Source organism: Hipposideros armiger, unplaced genomic scaffold (genome assembly GCF_001890085.2).
Source record: "Hipposideros armiger isolate ML-2016 unplaced genomic scaffold, ASM189008v1 scaffold_1176, whole genome shotgun sequence".
Lineage (NCBI taxonomy): Eukaryota > Metazoa > Chordata > Mammalia > Chiroptera > Hipposideridae > Hipposideros > Hipposideros armiger.
Window position 1 is genome coordinate 309,102 of NW_017732526.1, and position 18,118 is coordinate 327,219.

Consider the following 18,118-nt stretch of genomic DNA (forward strand, 5'->3'; position numbering starts at 1 on the left):
CCCTCAGGAAGAGAGGTAAAATGTCTAGATCCTGCTTTTGAATCTTGGTGCTTGGATTCCAAAACCATGAACGCTGTTCTCTATCCAACCAGAATCACATGTTTACCTCTACGTTCTATTCTGACTATTATGGGGTTTACAAGCAAAAATAGAGTTCCTAACCTTGAGGTGTTTTAAATTTAGGAAAACCACATAAAAATAAAACATCTCAGTTTTAGGAATTTGAAGATTACTTGATCTAACTTATTAGCTTTAAGGATCTGAGCCCCGAATGGATCAAATCTTTGCTACTTAATGTGGTCTGATGTTGAGAAGCTTAGTCAACATCATTTGGAAACTTGTTAGAAATGCTGATGCTTGGGCTCCACCTCAGCCATGCTGATTCAGACTTTGCATGTTTACAAGATCCCAGGTGATATGTACGCACATTAACATGAGAAGCACTGGGCTAAATAATCTACCACATACACAGTTCAGTAATAACAACAATTAACCAACAACTTTTGATTTTCCAAAACAGAGTCTTTTCTCTACATTATCATATGACACTTTACTTTCTTGGGGTGAAAGCAGCTTTGTTACAAATAATGGATGCCAGGGCCCCACCCCAAACTCAAAATCTCTTGGACATGGTGTTCAGGCACTGTATTTTTAAAAGCTCCCAGGCACATCCAGGGTCAGAGGAATCTCAAGAAGTCACCACAGGATAGAGAGCAGGGTAGGTTTCATGAAAGAGAGCTGGGAATTTGGTCTTGAAGGATGGACAGGATCTGGAAGGGTTAGGAAAGAGAGGCAGGCAAGGTATTCCAGATGAGGTATGGAGTGGGGTGGGAAGTACTACAGGGAAGGAGGAGATGGAGAAAGAGGCAAGGAGAATATTAGAAAGCAGGCAATCCAGATTTCTACATGGAATCTCCTAATTATTAAATGCTGAGAACTCTTTCAAATATAAAACACTAGGCTGATCAAACCAAGTATCTGCATGACACACATGTACAGTTAGATGGCATCTTCGCCTTCATGCATGGAAAATCAGTCAGATGCAAGACCATTTGCTACTGAAAACCACCCTGAGTCTAGGGCAGCCTTCCCGATGGCTCAGACCCTGAGACTCTGGCCTTGCTTCTTACTCTCTCCCCACTGGCCTTTCTCCAACTCTTCATCTTGTCTATTCCCCTCAGGGAAGCTCAGACAGCCCCTCCTCTTAGAAGGCTCCGTTGGTCTCTTATCGTCAGGACCCTGAGATCCCAGCCATCCGCATATAGCATCACTTGACACTTAAACGTGGAAGTCCTTGTATTGTTACTTTTAACTTTCTTGTGTGTTAACTGCCAATTTCTGGGTGAATGACTGAGTTACAGTTGGAGCTCTGAGAAATGTCGAGATAAGGTTCTAAGTAAGACTAGGCACTTAGCCGGGCCTGCTGGGCGGAACTGAATTCATTATGAAAAAGCTGGAAGAGAATGATTTCAGCCTTCGAGAGCTACGAAGGAATTCTCCTCCTGGCTATCTGGGCTACGTGGACATTTTCGTGGTCTTCCTAGAGAAGTTTAAGTTTCAAAAAGCATACCTAAGTAAAGAGAATTGAGAGGGTGCTGCGGTGGAAATGCCCTTCTACAAGTGAAGTGGGGCTTGCTAGTTGAGGGGTCCTAGATGGCACCTGCGCAGCCCTGTTCTCAACCAAAGCCCCCCAAAAAGATCCAGAGAGCCAAGTCGACAAGCGGGCTCAGCCCCAAGCTATGGCCTAAGAGTGAGGTTCTTGTCCCCTCAGAAGAATGAGAGTTTGCTCATAATTTGTGGACCGCAATAGAAGGAGGTCTCAGGGAACCCGAGGTGGAGTGTTTGGGTTGAGGACGTGCGCTCAGAATCCGGGTCTGCCGCGCACTGACCAGACCCCGGAGAGACTGCTGTATCTCCCCCACCTTCGGTCTCTCCATGGGGATAATTGCAGTTAAAAAGGTATGTTCGCTAGCCGAGAGTACGCCTGCCCGGCGCCCACAGAATCCCGAGTACAGGTTGGCAACCCGTAACTGGAGCCAGGAAACTCCACAACCTATCACACCCGGCCGATCCGCGTCAACCTCAGAATCCCAGCAGCCAGTCCCAGGACATCATTTCCGCGCGCCGAGGGACGGAGAGGCAGACATTACTGCAAGCGTCACTGGGAAGTGTAGTCTTTGAGGCGAAGGTGTTAGACGAGGGGTCACGGCACGGCGGAGAACTTCAGCCAGGGCCCACATGTTTTGTGAACGTGGTTTTAAGAAAAAAGAAGAGGAATCCAGGTGCCACAGTGGTCATTATCCAGCGACTGGAGAATACTGCCCAGAAACAGTAACCTCGGAAGCCAATGGGAGCTGCCGGCCGTCAGCGTGCTTCTGGTTGCGCCGAGCATCCTGGGAGATGTAGTCCTGGCGCCAGGCCGAGGATTCTGGGTAGTGTAGTCCCGGCTCCTGCTGGAGCAGCTCCCCAGCTGTGGGCTAAAGTGACCCCTTGTTCTTTAGTGGCGCTGGCGAGTGAGACTCCCGGGTACCCTTGCCGCAGCCGTGCTCCTCCCTGCACAGAAAGGTAGGTCCTGAAAGGCTAGTCTGTGGACTGAGGCTGGGGACAGCGCAGATGGCGGAGAGAGGAGGTAGCGTTGCGGTCGCGCTGTCGTGGCTCAGGCGATGCTCTCCCGGATGTCTTATTTGGGGGTGTGGGCGCAAATCTCCGGGGGACGTGGGTGAAGCTCAGCTGTGAAGCCCAGTGGTGGTGGGTGCTGGGCTCCCGCCTTTCGTCCTAGGATTCCTGTGGGTTGGGACATGTTCGGCCTTGCAGAAATATAGTTATAAGGAGAAGGGTCGCTTATGCCAGAGGTCCCTGGATTTTGAGGAGTTGAGTAAGTAGGCTTTGGGGGCCTGATATTTCCCAGGTGGTGGAGTGGAAGCTGCCCCTGGGTCCATGTGTTTGGGTTTTTGTAGGTGGGGGCTGATTGTCTTACTTTAGGCCCAACTACCCCTCCGCTTTGCAGAGGCGGGGCGAGGGACGGGCGGGCTTGGTCAAACGTCCCCGGCTTGGACTAGGTGTTGAAGTGGCCATTTTGGCACCGTCTTAGGGTCTCTATTTGGCAGGCCGCCCCTGGGTTTGGGCATTGGAGGAAGAGGCCGGGTTGGGGCCCACTGGGCAAGTTTTTCAAAGGTCCCGGGAACTGTCACTGACCGCAGGAAGCATAGATTCCCACATCTCTGGTATGGCCAGGCTTTGGGATTTTAAATTCCATTTTAACTTCTTATTACAGAGAAATTTCAGACAGAAGTAGATAGAACTCCATAGACCCATCATCCAGATTCAATGCTTATCACCTGGTAATCATTCTTGATTCATTTCAAAATGACACACTGAGAATCCTTGCAACTCACAGTGGTTCACCGTTACTGCCCTGTTTAAGAGCATGGCCTCCACAGCCATATTTCATCCAGGCTTTGTCACTTAATAGCTGTGTCCCCTTGGTCAAAAGACTGACCTCACTGTGCCTCAATTTTCTTATCTGTAAAATGAAGATAATAAATCGTGTTTCACTGGATTATGAGGATAGAATGAGGTAAAACTCATACAGTGCCTGAGACAGTCTCTGGTATTAATTTTCCTTATTAAGAGCGAAGGTGACAGAGGATCAGTTCAGGATCAGCGTCAATAGTATGTCTGGGTAAGGCAGTGTTCATAGCTCACATATCAGTTCTGTTCCCAGTAAGTTGTCCACAGTCTTTTTCTTCTGTGGCAGGTCCAATCCTGATGCCTTTAAGGAAGAGGAGGCCCTACCCTGCTGGTACTTGAGGGTTTCCAGTGACTCCCCTGAACTTTTTTGTTCTTGTTCTGCGCCTCCCCCCCCATCCATCCTCTACCCCTGGCAGCTCCTGCATGCCCAAAGAGGGCTGCCTAGTGGGCAAAGGGAGGACTCCTGGGCTCCTGGCAGCCTAGCTTCAGGTGGGAACCACTTACCTTTTGTATGCTGAACCACCACTGGTGGGTTTCCTTTGCTCAACTTTGACATCTTGTGCCGATTGTCTCATGCAGTAATCAGAGCCCCCGCTGGTTTCCCCAGGAAACAAGGCCTGTTGTAAAGGTGACAGTTTTCATAGGGACTATTTCAGACCTGGTGTCCTTGTACATGACTCCTCCATCCTTGCCCTAGCATTTCTTCTCTTGTTCAGACTGCTCATTTCCGGGGCTTGTCTGCTTGTGAAGTTATCAACATCCTGTTCTTATTCTATCCAGTGCTTTCACTTAATCTTTTCCCTGCTAGAGTAATTTGCAGCAAATCCTCATCATATCATTTCACCTTCAAATACTTCAGTAGGCATCTCTGAATAACACATAACCACAACTTCATTGTTACACCCAACAAAAAAATTAATATTTCTGTCCCCAGTTGTTTAAAAAAATATATTTTTAAAAATTTATTTACTTATTTAGTCAGTCAGAGTAGCCCTTATCAGAGGTAGGAGAGGGAGCTCCATCTCGAATTTCGCATGGTGGTTTTCCCTGGCTCTGCCTCTCCTCCCTCCCATTTCTTCTGATCTTACTGGTCTAGGTGAGCAGCTGCAACTGCTACTCGTGATACAAGCTGGGTCTTTTGAGTTTTCTCTGCGTCTTTCTTCTTTCCAAACCTACCTCCCATTTGGTTGGCTGTTGTGTCCCGTCAGTTCCACCTATACGGTACTCCTTGATTCCTCCTCCTTCCCTTTGTCTCCACTCCTGCAACACCCTAGCTTTGTCTCTCTTCTCCACCTTCTTGTCCCTCTTTCCCCCCACCTCCGGAGTTGGTCTCCTAAGGTATAAATAAATATAAGCGCTGCTTAATGACGGGGATACGTCCTGAGAAATTTGTTGTTAGACAATTTGTTTATTGTGTGAATATCATAGAGTATACTTACACAAACCTAGATGGTATAAGCCTACTACACCTCTAGGCTATATGGTTTAACCTTTTGCTTCTAGGCAACAAACCTATACAGCATGTTATTGTACACAATTGTAACACAATAGTAAGTATTTGTGTATCTGAATATATCTAAACATGGAAACGGTACAGTGAAAACACAGTATAAAAGATAAAAAATGGTGCACCTGTGTAGGGCATTTACCATTAATGGAGCTTGCAGGACTGGAAGTTGCTCTGGGTCAGTCAGTGAGTGAGTGGTGAGTGGACGTGAAGGCTTAGGATATGACTATACACTACTGTAGACTTTGTAAACACTGTACACTTAGGCTACACTAAGTTTATAAAACATTAAGTCCTTTGCACTGGCTGCTCTCTTGCCTGCAATGCTCTTTTCAGAGTTACTCACTTGGCTCATTCCCTCACAGCCTTCAGGTTTTTACTCAGTTACTTTCTCAGCGAGGCCTTCCCTAACCGCTATTTAAAATTCCAAAACCTGCTCCACTTCTGCTACTTTTTTTCTTCCTGCTATATTTCTTTTCATTTCACTCATCACATTCTGATGTACTGTGTGTTTTATTTACTAATATGTCCATCTTCCTCCCCCTAGACTTTTAAATCAATGAAGACAGATGTTTTTGTCTTTGTTCACTTCTGTATTCTGTGTCTAAAATAGAGCCTGTCACACAGTTGGAGCTTAATAAATACTTACAGATGAGTGACTAATTCAACCGTGTGTATATAGAGCTATTCTGAGAGGAATCGATGAGGCCAACTGGGAGATAATTTTCAGACTCTGTCAAGAGGAACTATTGCCACTCTCCCACCTGATGTGGTAGTGCCGAGGAATTGAGACAGTTCTCAGAGGTAGAATCAGTTGGCCTTGGTGACTGATTTGATATAGCAGGTAGGGAAGTACTCATGGTGCCTGAGTAGGTACGTGGATGATAGGGAAGGTGCTTCTATCATTAAGAAAGCTGAGGATAGACAAGGCACAATATGTCTGGAAGGGCTCTGATTATGGATTGCTGCACAACAAAACACCCCAAAACTTAGTGGCTTAGAAGAACCACCATGTTACAATCTCTCACAGTTCCTTGGTTTACTGGGATCAGCTGGGCAGTTTTACTCTGTGAGTTACAGATCTGGCTTGTGGCTAGTCACTTGCAGGTTCCTTTGGGTTGGAACATTCAAAATGGTTCCCTCATGAATTTGACAATCTAGTGAGTTGGCTAGAAGGCTGAGGTCAACTGGGACAGCTGGGCCTCACGCGCTCTCCATGTAGTATCAGGAGCTCTGCCTCCTCAAGGTCCCTCCAGCAGGGATATTGAGCTTACATGCGATCTCAGACCTCCCGAGAGCTAAAGCCTTCTTAAAACTTAAGGCTGTAACTGGTACAATGTCATTTATAACACATGTATTGGTTAAAGCATGAATAAGGCCAACCTGAAGGAGCTCCCAATGTTTTGAAGCTGGAGTAATTTGAGCGGCCAAATAAAGTGATAATATTGTTATAAACCATAGAATAAGATATGAATCCATACCAACATAAATAAATAAATAAATAAATAAATAAATAGGCGGCGTAGAAAGGATAGTTTTTGCTTACAGAAGAATTCCACTTAATGAATTGATAATGAAAGAGGGAAATAGAACATCATCATTTGGTAAGCACCAGAGTAATAACTGTTTCAGACAGTTCCCACAAATGTAAGCTAAAATTATTGGATGGAAGTTTGAAGAGAAACAGGGTATTTGAATAATCTCAAAGTATCTGTCTCAAGATATTTATTAATTATAAAAGGAAAAATCGTGGCTTTACAGTGGAAAAACTCAGCAGGTACCAACTTAACCAAGTGATCAAGATCTTAGGTTAACATCACCAGTAATGAGACATACCAATATCATGAACCCCTGATATGGTGCACTGAAAAGACACATCACTTCTGAGGTATACTAGCCAAAAATGGACTAACCTTCTTCTAATCATGAAAAAATATCCAACAAACTAAAATTGAGGGATATGTTTCAAAAGAAGAAAAGACAGTGAGTGAACTGTCATAGACTGGAGATACACACACAACTAAATGCATGCAATGTGGATAACTTCAGTTGAATCTTGGACCAGGAAAAGGATGTAAGTGGAAGAACTGATGACCTTTGATTAAAGAATGTAGTTCAGTTAATAGTGTTGTGTTGGTATTAATTTCCTGGTTTTGATCACTGTCCTGTGGTTTTCTAAGATGTTAACATCAGAGAAAGCAGAATGAAGGTTATATGGGAAGTGATATTTTTGCAGCTTTTCTGTAAGTCTAAAATTAGTACAAAATAAAAAGTTAAAAATCCATCAATCTTATATTCTTGAGTTTTTTAAAGTGAGGAATGAATATCAAGTTTTGTTAAAGAATATTTCAGCATATATACAAGCAACCATGGTTTTTCTGTTAATTTCCTGTTAACTAAAATGATATAGCATAGTAACGGATTTCCTAATGCTGAAGTAATCCTGAATTTCTGGGTAAATCCTACTTTGTCATGGTGAAACATTTTCTTATTGTGGTGTTGGAGTCTCTTAGCTAATATTTTATTTAGAGTTTTGCTTCAATATTCATAAATTATATTGGTCTATAATTTTGTTTTTTCAGCTGTCATCAAATTTAGGTGTCATCAATATTTTAGATGCTTTATAAAAAGAATGAGGAAGTTTTCCTTTATTTTTCAGTGCCCTGGGACAGTATTTGGAGTCTTGGGCCTATCTGGTTTGAAAGTTTGGTAAAATTCTCATACCATCTAGGGTCAATTTTAGTAAATTATATTTCCTTAGAGGTTATTCACTTCATCTAGGTATACAAATTTATTTTCATAGAGGTCTGCAAAATACTCTTATATGACTTTTTAAAAATGTGTTTTAGTTATTCAATAGTTATTTCCCCTTTGTCATTTCTTATTTTGAATATTTAGACTTTCTTTTCTTGATTGTTAGCCATGTTTATTTCACTAATTTTTTAAAGAAATTGGATTTGATTTATTAGACTTTTTTCTGTTTATAATTTCTGTTTTTACCTTTATTTAAGTGTCTAAGGCTGTACATTTTCCTCACCTCACTATTTTAAATGAATCTCATATATATATTTTTATTATTATTATTTTTTAGAAATGTGTAACTTCATTTTGTGTTTTCTCTTTAACTCCTACCTATTGCCTGTGCAACATTCAGTGAACTTTTTCTGTTTTCCTCTTCCCTTTTCTTCCATTTTAGTGGCATTCCTACTTTATCAGTACAGACAGCCATATACTATTAGTATACGAGGAAGGTCAGACAATTAAGTTCGTGAACTTGTTGCAACGATGTTGCTAACCTTTTGTGATATCAGAAGGATTATTCATTATGAATTTGTACCAACTTGACAAACAGTTAACCAAGTTTACTATTTGGAAATGCTGAAAAGGCTGTGTGAAAAAGTTAGATGACCTGAACTTTTCTCCAACAATTCATGGCTATTGCATCACAACAATGCACCAGCTCACACAGCACTGTCTGTGAGGGAGTTTTTAGTAAGTAAACAAATAACTGTATTGGAACACCCCCCCCTACTTACCTGATCTGGCCCCCAATGATTTCTTTTTTTACCCCAAGATAAAGGAAGTATTGAAAGGAAGACTTTTGGATGACATTCAGGACATCTAGGGTAATATAACAACAGCTCTGATGGCCATTCCAGTAAAAGAGTTCCAAAATTGCTTTGAAGGGTGTACTAGGTGCTGGCGCATACCTTCCCATGGGGAGTACTTTGAAGGTGACCATAGTAATATTCAGCAATGAGGTATGTAGCACCTTTTCTAGGATGAGTTTGTTAATTTAATTGTTGACCTTGTATATTTTCCTCTCTCTTCCATACCATTTAGTGATGGATCTACAATGAAATATATTAAATGCTCACCATTGTTCTTTAACTGAAGTTTCCCCTATCATGTCATATGTTTAATATTCATCTTCTAGTCGATTCCTCACAAAGAGCTCATGGCTACAGAATTACTTGAGCTCTTGCATGTGCAAAACATTTTTAATAGTCTTACTTAAAGAATCCTTTGGATGGATATAAAACCTTTGGTTCATAATCTCTTTCCTTAAATTTATTGTAAATGTAGCTCCATTCTGTTGCCTTGCTTTGAATGATTTTGTTTTACTATGGAGATATATAATATATATATATAACTATTTTAATTATTTTTAAGAATATAGTTCAGTAGAATTAAGTACATTCACATTGTTGTACAACCATTCCCACTTTCCATCTTCAGAACTTCTTTCATCTTTTCAAACTGAAAGTCAGTACTTATCAAACAATAACTCCCAATTTCCCCTTCCCCAACCCCGCACAATCATCATTCTACTTTTTGTCTATATGACTGATTACTCTAAGTACTTCATATAAGTGGAACAATACAATATTTGTTCTTTTTTGTCTGGTTTATTTCACTTAGCATAATGTTTTCAAGATTGATCTATGACACATGTAGCACCTGTCAGAATTGCCTTTTTAATACACACACAACAGGACCATATATATATATATATGTATGTAAGTGTATATATGTATATGTATATATATCACATTTTGTTTAGTTATTCATCTGTTGATGGATACTTGGGATGCTTGTATGTTTTAGCTGTTGTGAATAATGCCACTATAAATGTGAGTGTACAAATATGTTCAAGTCCCTGCTTTCAGTTCTTTTCAGGATATACCCAGCAGTAGAGTTGGTACACCACATGATAATTTTGAGAAAGTACTATATCATTTTCCATAGTGGCTGCTCCACTGTACATTCCTACCAATAATACACAAGTGTTGAATGAAGAGTTTGATAAGTCTGATGGAAGTCTGGTATAATTTTTGCCTAGAGTCACTTAGGGTTTTAGTTCTTATTCAAAATCTGATAGCTTTTCTAGTAGATATCTTGAAGTTGGTGGTTGTGAATCAACTTTTCCTGGGTACTCTGTAGGCCCTTTAACATTTAGATTTAGTTCATCTATTTTTGAAAAGTTTTTTTGGATCATAGTTTTAAATATGAATTCTGCTCCCCATTTTGTGTGTTTTCTTTAGGAACTACAATTTATACGAATGACATTTTGTCTTTGCCTGTTTGCCACTTTATAATCCTTTTTACTTTTATTTCATTTTTATTCTTTTAAGTGGTTTTCCTGTTCTTTAGTGCCTACATGTTTTCATTTCAATCTATTCTTTGGTGTCTTATAATTTACTCTTCATTTCTCATATGATATTGTCTCTTTTTTTGAAGTTGTCAACTTTCATTTTGTTTTTGTCCATTTCTGTTCTTAGCTTTTGAATTTTGTTTCTAGTTTTATTGAGATATAATTGACACATAACATTGTGTTTAAGATGTGCAACATAATGATTTGATGCATGTATATATTGTGAAATAATTACAATAAGTTTAGTTCATATCCTTCACCTCACATAGTTATAGATTTGAATTTTTGATTCAAGATTATTTCTCATGTTTCCAAATGTTTGAGGATATTTAATTCAGCTTGGAATATTTTGTTATGGCTTTTTCTGTGTCACTTTTTAAAATTTTTTGGTAGAATTTTCTCTAGCTGAATTTTGGATTCTCATTTTTCTGTTTTGATTTTCTATAGATGAAGATTGCACATCTGCATTTCTGTAGACGACTGTCAGATTCTAGTGTTTTTGACATTTTTATTTCAGGAAAACCCTTCTGTCAGTGTAGCAAGTAAGGTTTCTTTACTGAATTACAGGGGAAGGAGAGATTGTGTGTTCTTTTATTTTAAACTTTTAAGATTCTCTTATGTTTTGCAGGACTCTTAATTTTCCACCTCTTTCTTGTTTTTCCCTTTATCTTGCAATTTGAGGGATGCCTTTTCTTGCTTGTAATCCCCTTTTCCTCTGGAGCTTTACTTTTCCAAGACTTCCTATTCTCATTCTGCCTACACTTTAAACTCTCTTCCTTGTAGTAGGTGCTCTGAACTATCAGAATAATTTTTCAGTATTTTCTTACATATGGTGACCTTTTTTTTTTATGATGGTTGTTTTCAATCAAATTTAAATCTGCTGTTAGTGCCTCTCTTCTCTCGTTCATGTAGTTTCCCTCCCTGAGCTGCTCTACAGCTCCCCAAATGGCTTAATGTAGGGAGGGTGGGAGATAGATAACTGATTTAATGTTTTTTGCTTTTTGTTTCTTTATAGATAATTATTTACAGGTAATTTGAAATTAGCACATGCTCTGTCTAGTAATGTTGAAAGAACGTATGCTTTGTGTAGTTTACTTGTGTCTTAGTACAAACTTAACTAAGGTATTTAGCAATCTTCTCTTACTTGATTGGACTCATTCTAAACTTGATCTCTCCTGTGGTGAACAGTAGTTGAAATCTGCAAACTCATTGAGTCTTTCAGGTGTTAGCCACTTGAGCTCCTTGTTGTCTACTTGCCTTATGTATTCAGACAAATTATTCAATCAAAGACTTTGAGAGGAGCACATTTTTAGAGTTAGGGCTCCATTTTTTTGTTGCTCCCAATTTTTCTTGGATTTTACTGCACAGTTTCCAGGAAGTCTGGAAGCCTAAGACTTGGTCAGCTCTCCATGTGCCTCATGGACTGGGAAGTGCCCTCAGATGAAAAGCCAGTTAGATACAGGTCTCACCCAGTGTGAAGGGTTATATCCTTTCTTTGAAGGGTTATATCCCTTCCAGTTTGTGACTGCTTTTGGTTGCAGTGTCTTCAGATAGTTACATTTTATATTTTGATTAGGGTTTATAGTTATTAGTAAAAGGGTTAGTTTGATACAAGCTGTTCTATCAGTATCAGAATCTAATGCTACTGGTTTTTAATTTACTATTTCTTGTTCTTTTTAAAACATTCTTTTGTTTTTCTCAGTTTCTGTTTTTCGGTTTTTTTCCCTACTTTTCTTGAGTTGAAGGCAAGTGAAAACAATTAGTTGTTTTTTTAAATCCAATACATTGGTAATTCAAAAAAAAACCTGATGTAATCATGTATAATTAGAAGTATGGAAAGGGGTACTTTCATATGTAGTTTTTGGGATTGTGAATTGGTATACCTTTGGAGGACAATTTGGCAGTATAAACGTATGTTTGATATTAAGCCTAGTAATTTCACTCCTTTATCACTCCCACAAAAATACTGACATGTGCAAAAAGGTATTCTTGTAACCTTGATGGTGATAAACACTACAATCTATTAATTGACAGAGGGATACTTTGTTTAAAATAATGTGGTCCACTGATGGAGATAGTATGACAATTATTTAAAAGAATGGAGCTAGGTTTATAGTACTGGTGTACAAACAGCCCCAAAATATTAAAAGAAAATAAGAATGATACAGATTTTTTTTTACTTATGGGAAAATAACATTATTTGTACATGTACACAAATATGAATGAAAATGAAGAAATAAAGGTATACATCAAAGAGTAGTCATGAAACAAGAAACAGTTAATACCAATTACTCTGGGGAAGGAGGTGTGTCTAGGGTAGATTCCAGAAAGAGAAATAAACTTTTTGCTTTATAATCTTCAGACTACTGTGGATTCTTTATAACACTAACAAACATGTTAATATAATGAAATTAAACCTCAAAAATAAATTTCTTGAAACATCTTTTGACTTCCCTTATGATTTCCAGTTTTCATTTCCATCTTAACCTTTTCATTGAAATCATAATATTTATGAGTTTAATCTGAGTTGTCATAATTCATTATTTCAAACTGATAATTCATTCTGACCAATTTTTTTCCCTTGGTTATTTCTTTAGGTTTTACTGGTTTTGTTCTCAGTGCAGTGTTTTCTCTGTCCTGGCTACCTAATGAAAAACTGTATACTTCTGACTTTTAATGAAAAATGAAAAATAAAGGAGACAGTAGTATAGTGAACATCTTATGTGCATCATCTTGATTTAACACTTCTTAATATTTTATAGTATTTATTGCATCTGTTTTATGGTGATGTTTAAGAGTTTTAAAATAATTTTTATTAATGGAAAAATTTCAAACATGTTCAAGAGAGAAAATCAATAAAACCAAAAGTTGGTTCTTTGAAAAGATTACAAATCAACAAAACCTTTAGCTAACTTGACTAAGAAAACAAGAAGACTCAAATTACTGAAATCAGAAATGAAAGTGGGACTATTACTACTGGTTCTACAAAATGAAAAGGGTTATAAGAGTATTATGAACTGTTGTACACCAACAAACTGGATGACCTAGATGAAATGGACAATTTCTTAGAAACAAAAGCCTATCAAGACAGAATCACAAAGAAATAGAAATTCCGAATATATTAGTAAGCAGATTGAATCAGTAATCAAGAACTGCCTGAAAAAGCCCTGGACCTGATGGCTTCACTGGTGAATTCTACTTTTAAATAACTAACATCGATTCTCAAACTTTAAAAAAAAAATTGAAAAAGGAACATTGTCTAGCTCATTCCATGAGTCCAGCATTACATAAGGCAGACAAAGACAGTAAAGAAAACAATAGGCCAGTATCCCTATGAACACTGGTATAAAAATTTTCACAGTACTAGCAAACCGAATTCAACACGATATTAAAAGAATTATACACTTTAAAAACTATTAAAAGAATTCCACTGATCAAGGTGGCGAAGTAGGTAAATGCGTGCTTGCCCCCTTCCATTCCTGCATTAAAATTGCAACTAAATTCTAGAACAAGCAACCTGGATAACCATCTGAAGACTAGCTGAACAGAAGTCCTATAATTAAGGATATAAAGAAGAAGCCACCTTGAGACTAGAAGCAGGGGCAGAGATGTGAAACAGGCTGTCCCTATACCCACATGTGGTGGTGGAGAATTGGGAGGGATATCCTGGCTGCAAAGGTCTTCCCTGAAGAGTGAGGGGTCCCAGCCCCATACTCGCTCCCCAGCCTGGAACACCAGTGCTGGGAAGAAGAGCCCCCACAACTTCTGGCTGTGAACATCAGCGGGGTTCCATCTGTCTGGGTGAGATAGAAGGCAGCTGGAAACTCAGGCATCCTCTTAAAGGGCCCATGCACAGACTCTCACTCCCAAGCACTCACAGTGGACTCCAGTGGAGGGACTGTGGCTCAGATGGTGCCATCGACATACTAGAAGAGACTGAGTGTGTGGCTTCAGGACAAGGGCTGGAAGGAAAGCCCCATTGCCCCTGTGTTGACCCCCCCCCCTCATGTAGCTGGTGGGCAGACGCCATCTTTCCTGTGTTGAGTCCTCCCCCCACAGCCAAATCTGAATTTTCAATGGCCTAGTAAGCTCCACTCACTTCAGCCTGGTGACTCCCTAGGGCTCCACCCCACCCAGCTTACTCAATGCCAGAGGCATTTTTGAGGCTGGCAGACAGCTGGTGTTGGCTGTTGATGCAGTCTTTCTTGGCCAACTCTCTGGGGTCCACAGGCCCCAGGTGGGCTGCTGGCCACAGTGTGCTCTGAGACTTTTGTAGAATGAACACAGGCTCAGAACTGGGATCAAACCTGAATCTTCATTAACCCATTGAACACCACTCGCCCCATGCTGGTGACTCCCTGGAACCCTGCCCCACCCAACTTGTGCATTGCTGAAGGCTGTTTGGTGGCCTGTGAGCAGCCGGTGTTAGCCTGTGCTGCAGTCTTTCTTGGACAGCTTTCAGGGGTCCACAGGCCCCAGGCAGGTGGCTGCTGGCCTTGCTGTGCTCTGAGCCTTTTGAGGAATAGCCCAGGCTCAGAACTGGCATCAAATTTGAGTCTGCATTAACCCATTGAACACCACTTGCCCAACACTGGTGACTCCCTGACATCCTGCCCCACCCAACTCCCAAGGCTTTTTTGGTGCCTGACCCTTAAGGGCAGCCAGCAGGCCTAAGGATGTCATGGGCCTTTTACTGAACTACCCCAGGCCTGGTACTAGTGACAGCCAGCCTCAGTTCACAGCATGGCCTCTTCCACATACCTCCAGGTCCAACATAGGCAGCAACCAACCACAAATAGCTTTGTAGCTTCTAGATAACTCTGGACCATTCACAGGCCACGGCTGACCATAGCCTGCACAGGAGCCTCTACCAAGAGGCCCCAGAAGGAGCATGCCCAGTGGCCAGCTTTAAACTACAACAATACCACCCTATTGGCCCCACAAGCAGCACACCCAAAGGGTTGTCTCAACAGGAACCAGAAGCTGCTGGGGCAAATCTTACTCCACTGGGTCAAGCCCTGCACAGCAGCTCATATGCTGTGGTCATGGCCAGTTCTCACAGCTAGTAAGACTGAGGGTCAGTCCCACCCACTGATGTGCAAACAGCAATCAAGCCTCAACTACAGTAGAAGGGCACACACAACCCACATGTGGGACACTCCTGGAGCATCTTGCTCAGTTGACCAGGGAGACTGGGCCCGACTCTGCCAAGACTGGGAGACATAACATCTACCTAATACGTAGAGACAAACACAGAGATGCAGCCAAAATGAGGAAAACAAAATATCCCAAGTGAAAGAACAGGAGAAAACACCAGAAAAAGAACTAAACAAATTGGAGCAAGTAATCAACCAGATACAGAGTTCAAAACTCTGGTTATAAGGATGCTTAAGGAACTTAGTGAGAGCTTCAACAAAAACATAGCATAAAAAAGGACATAGAAACCATAAAGCAATCAGAAATGAAGAATACAATAACTGAAATGAAGACTACACTAGAAGAAATCAACAGCAGATTAGATTAAGGAGAGGATTGAACCAGTGATTTGGAAGACAAGGTACAAGAAAACACCCAATCAGAACAACAAAAAGAAAAAAGAATTTTAAAAAAAGGGTAGTTTAAGGGACCTCTGGGACAACATTAAGCATAACCACACTCGCTTCATAGGGGTACCAGAAAGAGAAGAGAGATAACAAGGAATTGGGAACCTATCTGAAGAAACAATGACTGAAAACTTCCCTAACCTGGTGAAGGAAATAGACATACAAGCCCAGGCAATGCAGAAAGTCCCAAACAAGATGAATCCAAAGAGGCCCACACCAAGACACATCATAATTAAAACGTCAGAGGTTAAAGACAAAGAGAATCTTAAAAGCAGCAAGAGAAGGGAAGTTACTTACCTACAAGGGAGGTCCCATAAGACTGTCAGCTGATTTCTTAGCAGAAACTTGGCAGGCCAGCAGGGAATATTCAAAGTAAGGAAAGGCAAGAAACTACAACCAAGATTACTGTACTTGTACAAAACTATCATTTAAAATTGAAGGAGAGATAAACAGCTTCCCAGACAAGAAAAAGCTAAAGGAATTCATCACCACCATACCAGTATTACAAGAAATGTTAAAGCGATTTATTTAAGAAGAAGATGGGTGGGAAGAACATAAATATGAATAATAAAATGGCAATAACTACATGCCTATCAATAATCACTTTAAATGTAAATGGATTAAATGCTCTAATCAAGACAGGGTAGCTGAATGAATAAGAAAACATGCTGTTTACAAGAGACCCACTTTAGATCAAAAGACACACAGAGACTGAAAGTAAAGGGATGGAAAAAGGCATTTCATGTGAATGGAAATGAAAAAGAAGCTGGGGTAGCAATACTTATATCAAACATAGACCTTAAAACAAAGGCTGTAATAAGAGACAAAGGAGGACATCTCATAATAATAAAGGAATCAACCCAACAAGATGATATAACCCTTGTAAACATTTGTGCACCCAACATAGGAGCACCTGAATACATAAAGCAAATATTAACCATCATAAATGGAGAGATTGACAGTAATACAGCCATAGTAAGGGGCTTTAACAAACCCATTGACATCAAGAGGTAGATCTTCCAGTCAGAAATTCAGCAAAGAAAGAAACAGTACCCTTAAATGACACATTAGATCATATGGATTTAATTGACCTTTTTAGAGCACTTCACCCCAAAGCAGCAGAATATACATTCTTTTCAAGTGCACATGGAACATTTCCCAAAATAGACCACATGTTAGGCCACAAGACAAGTCTCAATAAATTTAAGAAGACTGAAATCATACCAAGCATCTTCTCTGACCACAATGGTATGAAACTAGAAATCAATTACAAGAAAATGAAAAATACATGGAGGCTGAATAACATGTTACTAAACAACGAATGGGTTAACAATGAGTTCAAAGAAGAAATCCAAAGACACCCGAGACAAATGAAAACGAAAACACAATGACCCAGAATCTATGGGACACTGCGAAAGCAGTCCCAAGAGGGAAATTAATAGCAATACAGATCTACCTCAAGAAACAAGAAAAATCCCAAATAAACAATCTAACCCTACACCTAAAGGAACTAGAATAAAGAACAGCAAACAAAACCCAAAGTGAGTACAGTGAAGGAAATAATAAACACAAGAGGGGACATAGATGAAATAGAGTCTAAAATAAATAAATACAAAAGGTCGATGAAACCAAGAGCTGGTTCTTTGCAAAGATAAAACTGATAAACCTTTAATACCAGACTCATCAAAACAAAAGAGAGAGGACTCAGTAAAATCAGAAATGAAAGAGAAGTGACAACTGACACTACAGAAATACAAAGGAATATAAGAAAATACTACAAAAAATTATGTGCCAACAAATCGACAATCTGGAAGAAATGGATAAATTCCTAGAAACATGCACTCTTCCAAAAGTGAATCAAGAAGAAACAGAAAATCTTAACAGACCAATTACTACTAACGAAATTGAACCAGTAATAAAAAAACTCCTCACAAACAAAAATCTTGGACCAAATGGTTTCACAGGTGAATTTTACAAACATTCAAAGAAGAATTAACACCTATCTTCTCAAATTATTTTTAAAAATTCAAGAACATGGAAGGCTCCCAACTCATTTTACAAGGCCACCATTACCTTGATTCCAAAGCCAGACAAAGACATTACAAAAAAGAAAGAAAGAAAGAAAGAGAGAGAGAGAGAGAGAGAGAGAGAGAGAGAGAGAGAGAGAGAAAGAAAGAAAGAAAGAAAGAAAGAAAGAAAGAAAGAAAGAAAGAAAGGAAATTATAGGCTGATATCCCTGATGAATATAGATGTAAAAATGCTCAACAAAGGGCCGGCAGAAAGAAAGGAAGGAAGGAAGGAAAGAAGGAAGGAAGGAAGGAAGGAAGGAAGGAAGGAAGGAAGGAAGGAAGGAAGGAAGGAAGGGAAAGGAAAGGAAAGGAA

At 39.9% G+C, this 18,118-nt stretch overlaps 1 protein-coding gene across 1 annotated transcript in view; it reads left to right on the top strand.

Moving 5' to 3' along the window:
* Positions 1 to 292: 292 nt before the first annotated feature.
* ZNF133 (zinc finger protein 133) overlaps positions 293 to 18,118 on the top strand; it is a 39,613-nt gene continuing 21,787 nt past the window's right edge. Inside the window, exon 1 of the mRNA XM_019632805.1 lies at positions 293 to 2,565. The gene's annotated coding sequence lies outside the window, so the exon portion shown is untranslated. The remainder of the gene's footprint in view (positions 2,566 to 18,118) is intronic.